The sequence below is a fragment of the Quercus lobata genome, chromosome 7, assembly GCF_001633185.2.
Source record: "Quercus lobata isolate SW786 chromosome 7, ValleyOak3.0 Primary Assembly, whole genome shotgun sequence".
NCBI lineage: Eukaryota > Viridiplantae > Streptophyta > Magnoliopsida > Fagales > Fagaceae > Quercus > Quercus lobata.
The window spans coordinates 10309550-10317783 of record NC_044910.1 but is presented as its reverse complement, the minus strand read 5'-3'; positions in this window follow the sequence as shown (position 1 = coordinate 10317783).

Sequence of the window (8234 nt, the reverse complement as noted above, 5' to 3'; positions counted from 1 at the left end):
GAATTTGTAAACAATTTATAGAAATTTTTGTTGATTTTGTATATGGGTTTTGATGAATCAATAAATAAAAATTTCGAATTCTTATGAAAAATTGTGCGTTTGAAATTTGATGTTTTTGTGGGTCTATATTTTTCGCAGGAAAGTTTGTATATTCTACAAAAAATCTGTACATTATATGGGAAAGTTTGTACACTTTGAAATAAATCCAATCCCAATATCTTAATTTCTAATGGTAATGCATCGTGGGCATATATATATATATATATATATATATCATCTGCTAATACACAACCTAATGTTTGAATAAAAATTCTTTCAGGTATCGTCCCATTTTGAGGACTCACAAAAATACCTCACATGGTACCACAATCTATTCTACTTACAACAATGTGTTAAACTATTTCAACAAGTCTATGTGTAAGATATCCAACATCTTATGTTCATATAGCAATATCTAGAACTCCTTTGCAAGCACCATATTAAATCTGCACCTTTTGTGGGAAAGTCTATATATTCTATGTGAAAGTTTGTACATTTTGTTGGAAAGTCTTTACATTTCATGAGAAAGACTATAAATTATATGGTAAAGTCTGTACATTTCACGGGAAAGTCTGTATATTCTACAAGAAAGTCTATATATTGGGTGGAAAAATTTATATATCCTGGGAAAGTTGGTACATTTTGTGGGAGTGTTTATATATTTGGCAGGAAATTTTGTATTTTATGTGGAAAATTTTGCATATTTCATAGGAAAATCTGTATATATTTATGAGAAAGTATTTACATTTTGCTGGAAAATCTTCATATTCTGTGGACAAGTCTCGATATCTTGTGAGCAAGTAAGTACATTTTGGTGGTAAAGTATATATATTTCGTAGGAAATTTTTTAAATCTTATGGGAAATTCTGCATATTTTAAAGGAGGTCTATACATTCAACATAAATAAAGTATGTACATTTTGTGGGAAATGTGGACACCCCCTTCCTCAAAAAAAAAAAAAAAAAAAAAAAAAAAAAAAAAAAAAAAAAAAAAATTGGAGTTTGGTGGTGTCACACATTGGGTGCTTTGGAGACGTGACTCTTATGTGTATATGTATATTCGATGATGTGTGTGTGTGTGAGTCTCTTGTTTATTTTTATTTTAAGGAGTCACCACCAACTATTAGCTTTGTATTAGGTGTGATTGGTCACCTATTTGTATAGATACCACATTTTGTACCCATTAATAAATTTTGGTCCCCGTCTCCAATGATAAGCTTGAACCAATGGTAATTAAAGAGTTCACAATAGTTTGGAAGTAATCACAACTCAAAATTGCTTAAATCGCTTTGAAATTGATACTGAAAAATGATCTTTGCTCACTGTTTTGACTATAACTTTTTATCCACAAAGACATTTTGAGTGAGGTTTGTTCATTGGAAAGTAGACATCCTAGGCTTCAATTTGAACTCAAATTTTGCATGAGTTGAACTTATATCGAGTAAGTTATGACAATTTGAAGTTGGATGAACTAAGCAGTCCAATTTTCTAAGTTTTAAAACTTTATTTTAAAAGCTCAAAATATCATGCTTTGATGTGGGCCGGCCCCTAAACCCTTGGGAACATCCAAATACCATTAAAAAGCTCTGAAAACCCTAATTTTAATTTATAAATACTCATCTTGTGTTTCCAATCAAAATCCTAGGTAGAGAGTTATTTTTTGGCCTCCATCTTCTCTAAAACCCTATTTTCCCTTTTCAAAAGCCGAGAACATTCCCTTAGCACGTTTTTTACAAATTAAAAAACTATCTTTAGTTAGACCTAAGGCAGAAACTAATGCTCTAATTTGATTTCTCAAAAACCTTGTTCTTGAGTTATGATTCCTAAAAACTATTGTTTTCTTTAATTCTTTTGTTCTATCAATCTAATCTTTGTGTTGTAGGTATTAAGGGGTCGGTTAAACAAACTCCAAACTTATAATTTTAAGTAAGGTGAGTGTTCTTTCCATGAAATTTTTCTTTGTTTAATAGGATTCACATGAGTTTCTTAATGTATTTTCTCTAATTGATTTATTTGATTTGTTTGTTGATTTTAATTCTTTTAATGTGTGTTAATATGATTTTAGGTTGTTTATAATCTGTTTTGGTTGTTCTTGCTTTATTATTTTAGTTTTATGTAAAGTTTAACATGTTTATTTATTTTTTGTTAGTTTAGTGTATTTATTTGTTTTGTTTCATGTTTATTTGTTTATGTTGATGTTTTGTGTTATTTGTTTTATGTTAGTTTAGTTTAGGGTTTCTAACATGCTTATTTGATCTCACATGCTATATCTTTGTTTGATTAAATCTATAAAAATGTGATTTTCATTTATGTGCTAAAGGATGCGTACGCATCATCGAGTATGTTTGCCTATGGTTCAACCATGCATACGCATAGTTGAGTATGCGTATGCACCTCGAATCCAGATTAAAGCAAAAATCTTGTCTTTATTTATTTAATCATTTTTTACATGTTCTTTGATTTTTTTTTTTTTTAAACTCTGTTTATGTTAATATACTGTATTTAATTATTTCCCATGTTTGTTTGTGTCTTTTTGCCATGTTTGGCTTATTTGATATTTTTTCCTTATGTGTTTTATTTAATTGTTATCTTTTCCTTTTTTAATATATTTGTTTGATTGTGTTTTATTTGTTTCCTTTTATATTGTGATGTGATCTTTAACATGTTGTCTGTGTTATTTTATTTAAGTGCATGATGTATGTTTAGGTTAAGGATTATGGCTCTTTTAATAACTTATTTATTTAAATATGGCCTAGCAACACATAATGGAGGCCGGCCCACAAGTTGGGCGATCATGGGTGCCTAACACCTTCTTAAGCCGTACCTAAACTCCAGACCCATAATTTGGTATGTAGGTATGCATGTAAGTGATTGGTCCAAAAGGCCCAATATGCTTTCTAAACCTAATCTAGGTGGCGACTCCAATTTTCGCCCTTTGCCACAATCCACTTCCAAAGGCTGAGACGTACTCCCTTGCACCCACAGTGGCGACTCCATTGGGGATATAGATGAAGTTTAACTCCAACGTGTTGGTAGGCTATAATTAAATAAGGATTTTATTAATTGAGCCCAATCCTGGTTTTGTTTTTTGTTTTTTGTTTTTTTTTTTTTAAACACATGCACTTTGTACCCATGTCACCTTGGTTGGTGATGAGTGGGAAAGTGGAAGCTCCATTTGGGCCAAGACTTTCTGAAGTTCATTCCACCAACTCACAATCTGTGACATTGCCTATGATAGGTTTTGAGTACATTAACAGTTTGCCACCAATCCATTACGGTCCATTTAGGCCAAGGTTGGAATCATGACCCACCTAATTGTGAGTGACCTATTGATCTGTCTCCTTAGCTTTAAGGAGCTTAACCACACATAGATGAACTTAAATCCCAACCTTGTAGGGTTACCTAATTATGTGTGCAAGTGTGTGTGCTTTGTTTGAATTGTTTGTTGGGTTAGTAAGATGGGTCAATCTCTTAAAAAAAATATATATATATATATATCTTTTTAGTTTTCAGAAAACCAAAAAAAAAAAAAAAAGGTAAAGTTCTAAAGTTCTTTTTTTTAAAATAAAATTTTTCAAGAAAATTTTTTTTGAAGTTCTCAAAAAAAAATTTCAAAAAAAAAAGAGTGAGTTTTTAGTTAGGTTTTTTTTTTTTAAATTCCAAAAAGATTTTTTTTAAAGAGTGAGTTTCTTGTTTTTTAGAAGGAGTTTCTTTCAGAAGAAATATTTTTCAAAAAAGTGTGAGTTTTTAGCGAGGTTTCCTTTTAATAAATTCCAAAAAGAAAAAAAATTTAAAGTGATTTTTCTGTAAATAAAATTTTTTCTTCTTAAAAAAAATCAAATTGAGTTTTCAAGAGAGAGTTTCTTTCAAAATAAAAATTTCCAAAAAAAATCTTTTGAGTTCTTCTTTAGTAGTAAAATTTTTCAAAGGTTGGCCCATTCTAGTAATCCATTTATGTTTGATGTTTTGAGTCTTTCCTTTGTTGTGTCTTAGGCTTAGGCCCATTTGTGTCTTATTTTGTCTTCGGCTTTAGGCCCATCTTTGTCTTGCCTTGGGCCTTAGGCCCATCCTTGTTTTTTCTAGGGGCATTAAGCCCAGTTTTGTCTAGGCTTTAAGCTTTCCTTATTTTTGTTTTGGGGCTTTATGCCCATGTCGTGTTGTCTAGAGTTGTTACCTTATCTTGTCCTCTTGTTTTGGGCCATAGGTCCATTCTAGCTTGTCTAGGGGCATTAGGCCTATGTTTTGTCAAGGTTTGTCATCCTTTAGTATCTTCATTGTTGTGTCTCCAAGTTTCATCCTTTTGGTCTTATCTTCGTGGGTCTTGTCTAAACTTTGTGCTCTCATTCTAGGGGTATGATTAAGTGGCAATTGAATGTATAATTTATTTTTGGTGATCTTCATGAAATGTTTCTCATAAGGATAAGTCTCTTGTAGGTGACCCATCATTGCTTCTAAAAAGGGTCTTGCACAACCCTCTTCGTCTCAAACTTTTGATAATTGCCTCATAAGAACCGAGCTTACTTCTATTGATCAAATGGCATCAAGTGACCAAGATATTTTGAAGCAAGTGGAGGAAATTGTTGTAATGACGATTGCTCCTATCCTTGAAAGGTTATGTCGTCTTGAGAGTATCCATACCAAGCATGGACAATTGGGACAAATAGTTCAAGATCTTATCTTTGAAAAGTATGATGAAGGAAAAAGGAAGCTAAGGTACCCAAAGGAATTTAAGACAAGTAGCCCATGCAAAGGCAAGTCAAATGATGTTGCTATTGTTCATGCTCGCAATGGACCAAGAAAGCTAACCCCATCGGGCATGTCTTTGTCGAAAGCATTCAAGGATTTATTAAGCAAAGGAATTATGAAGCCATTGGATCTTGGTACTCCAAATATCTCTTCTCCAACTTACTTTGCCAACAAGTATTGTGAGTACCATCAAAGCAAAGGTCACCATATGGATAAATGTGCTCAACTTCGTTATGACATTGAAGACCTTATCAAATCAAAGAAGATTTCAAAGCCACATTTTGGAAAGAATTCTCTCCCAGAATGCCATGTTGTGCCTCCCTTTACTTGGGGTTGATTGATTAAGAAGTTTAGTCTTTGTTATTTTAATTTAGAAGTGTCTTCGTTTTTCAATTCAAGTATGTCTTTCAATTAAGTGAGTCTTTCAATTCATTTACTCTTTTAATTCATCAATAAAGTGGTTTGCAATGGTTTGAGTTTTATGATAAGTTCTCAAAGTTTCAAGTTGATTTGTTTCAATATGTGATGTTACATGAATGAACAATGGAAACCGGGATGAAGAGAGGTTGTTATTCTGCTATCTTAAACACATTTCCCTTTGCCCACTCCTTTTGAGCCTTTAAAGTTATTTTCTCCCAAAGTAACCCTTGTCAAGGATTAAACTCTACACTAGGGGGAATGCATGAATAAAGTGATGAAAAAAAATGAAGTGAAATGAATCGTAGGTGAAAAAAAAAAAGTGAAAAGTGAAGTACAAAAAATAGATGAAAGTGAAGAAGGTTCAAAAATGATGAAAAGTAATCATTGACCAAAGTTTTAAGCCTCAAGAGAGTAAGTTTGAGCCTTTGTTATCCATTCTTTGTGAGCCAAGAACCTAAGCCTTCATTACAAGTCAAGTAAAAGTCCTTTTTGATCAATTGAAGTTGTTTGTGTGAACTACATTAGGCTTGATCCCTTTTGGGTATATATGCAACCTTGTGAGGTGCAGCCACATCGCATCATGTAAATTGTATAATAAAAACTAATTATCATGGAGTACTGGGCGTTATAGGTTCTAAATTTTCGTACTCAAAAATCACGTGGGTTTTAGTTAGCTCAATTGTTAAAGTTTTTTGTTATCGAATAAAAGACCTGGGTTTCGAACTCCACCTACACTAAAAATAAATTAATGCTTTGGCGATAAAAACTAATTATCATGGAGTGGACGTTATAGGTTCTAATTCTGTCATACTTATTGAAAAAATAAAATAAAAAATAAAAAATCACAAAAAATAAAAAGAAGGAAGCAGATAAGCAATAACATATGGGGGGCACTCCTCTCAACATGTACAAGCAATTTGAAGAAGACATTTAATACATGGAAGAAAACATCAAGATTTTCAGCTACTTTATCAATATCATGCAAATCAAAAGAAAACTTCAAAACAAGGCATTTGTCAAAAAATTTGAATGCTATAACCAGAAAAGCTTGGGTTGACAATGAAAATCAAAAGAAAGTAGACCAAAATGTGATAATTTCATTGCCAAGGGTTTCTTTCTCTTTCATTGGACCTTAGATATATATTACTTTGCAAAGAGGTGGGTTAAGCATGCATCACGAAACTAATTTTAAATGTGTAAAGTGATACTTTTTATTTGGCATCTCTAAGAGCATGAGCATTAGAAAATGCTACTCTATTCTATTTTACCATCTCAAAAAGCCACTTTATTACTTATGTCATACCATTTTACAATACCTTCAACATCCCAAAACTCTATTATTTTACCATTTTATTAAAATATTATTTTTTAAGGCCAAAAGCAAACATAAAAAATAGTTTTTTGGTTACTTCCTCTCTGTGCTCACTTCCTCTCTCTCTCTCTCTCTCTCTCTTGTCTCACTTCTCTATTACTTATCTAGGTTTGATTGTGCTCCGGTTGTGGATCGTGGGTCATGGGTCATGGATCGTGAATTCATGATATGGGTTTCGCCGTGTTGGTTTTGATCCGGTTGTGATATGGGTTTTTTGGGTTTCACCGTGCTCTGTGGTGTTGGGTTGGCTGTGATGTGGGTTGCTGTGCTGTGGGTTGGCTGTGCTGGTGAAGCTTTAGCGATGGTGTCACCGTGTTGGTTTCACCGTGCTTAGCATCCGATGGGTTTTTGGGTTTTGCTATGTTGGTTGTGATCTAGTTGTGATATGGGTTTTTTGGGTTTCGCCGTGCTCTGTGGTGCTGGTTGGCTGTGTTATGGGTTGGTTGTGCTGGTGAAGCTTCAATGATGGAGAGACAAAGATGAGAGATGAGAGACAGAGATAATATATATATATATATATATATTTTTTTTTTTTTACAATACTACTACAGTGCAGTTCTACATGCTACAGTGCAATTCTACATGTAGAATTGCACTGTAGCAGTATTGCAAAAAAAATTGCAATTCTTAGGTTTACAATTCTCTGATACAGAGCATTTTGAAGCATTTTGGGGCTGCAAATGCCAAATTCTCCTTACATTTGGCATTAGCATTCTCTAAAGCTAATGCTCTAACAGCTCACCCTAGCAAAAAACTCAAAAAAAAAGAAAAAAAAAAACTTTTTATTAGGTCTCTCTCATTCTCAATAAAATACATTTTCTCTCTAACCGTTCTCCATTTTTTTTTTTCTCTCCAGCCCAGCGGGTCAAAAGGGTCAAGCTTTTGTCCTGTGCACTCATGTCCTAAACAAACCAACTTTTGATTGTGAGTAGGACTGTGCAAAACCGGACCATGGCTGACCCAACTGACCAGCGCCGATGATACCGCACCACCGCTGGAGCCAACTGATGGAGTCGACGTCAGCAAATGGAGGGCAACCCCAGTTCCGACACTGGTGCAGTACGAAGCTCGGAATGAAAATCTGAAACCAACGATATCACCAAACCGACCGATATATCAAGTATATATTAACACAACATCATTTCAGATATTTTCCTTTCTATTTTTTAAACAAAACAGTGTTGTTTCACTTAATTTTAAAATAAAATAAAATAAAATAAACCATGAAAACGGCGTTGTTTTGTGCACAGCCCTAACCCTAACTCCCTAAGAGTAAATACTTTCTTTTCTCTCAGGCCTCTTAGCTCTCTTGTGGGCTGGCTCTCACTAGTCACTGGCTCACCGCCTCGCAGTTGCCAGCCACTCACCGCTAGTAACTCCATCTCTCACCTCTCACCTCTCACCTAAAAAGTTCTTAAGATTCTCTCTCGTTCTCTCTCTGCCTCAAGTTCCAGCCCATTAAGTTTTTAAAAAAATTACATAGCAAATTAGTTAGTGGGGTTGTTGTGAGTGCAATGTGGTTATGGTAAGGTGAACTCTGATTTTATCTAGGAATAGGTGTAAAATTCTACAATAGAATAGTGGGCTAATCGGCTACAATAGGAAAGGCACAGACTTGCCTTGGGGTGCTTCGTTTGCAATCTCCGAGTCCAACTGTC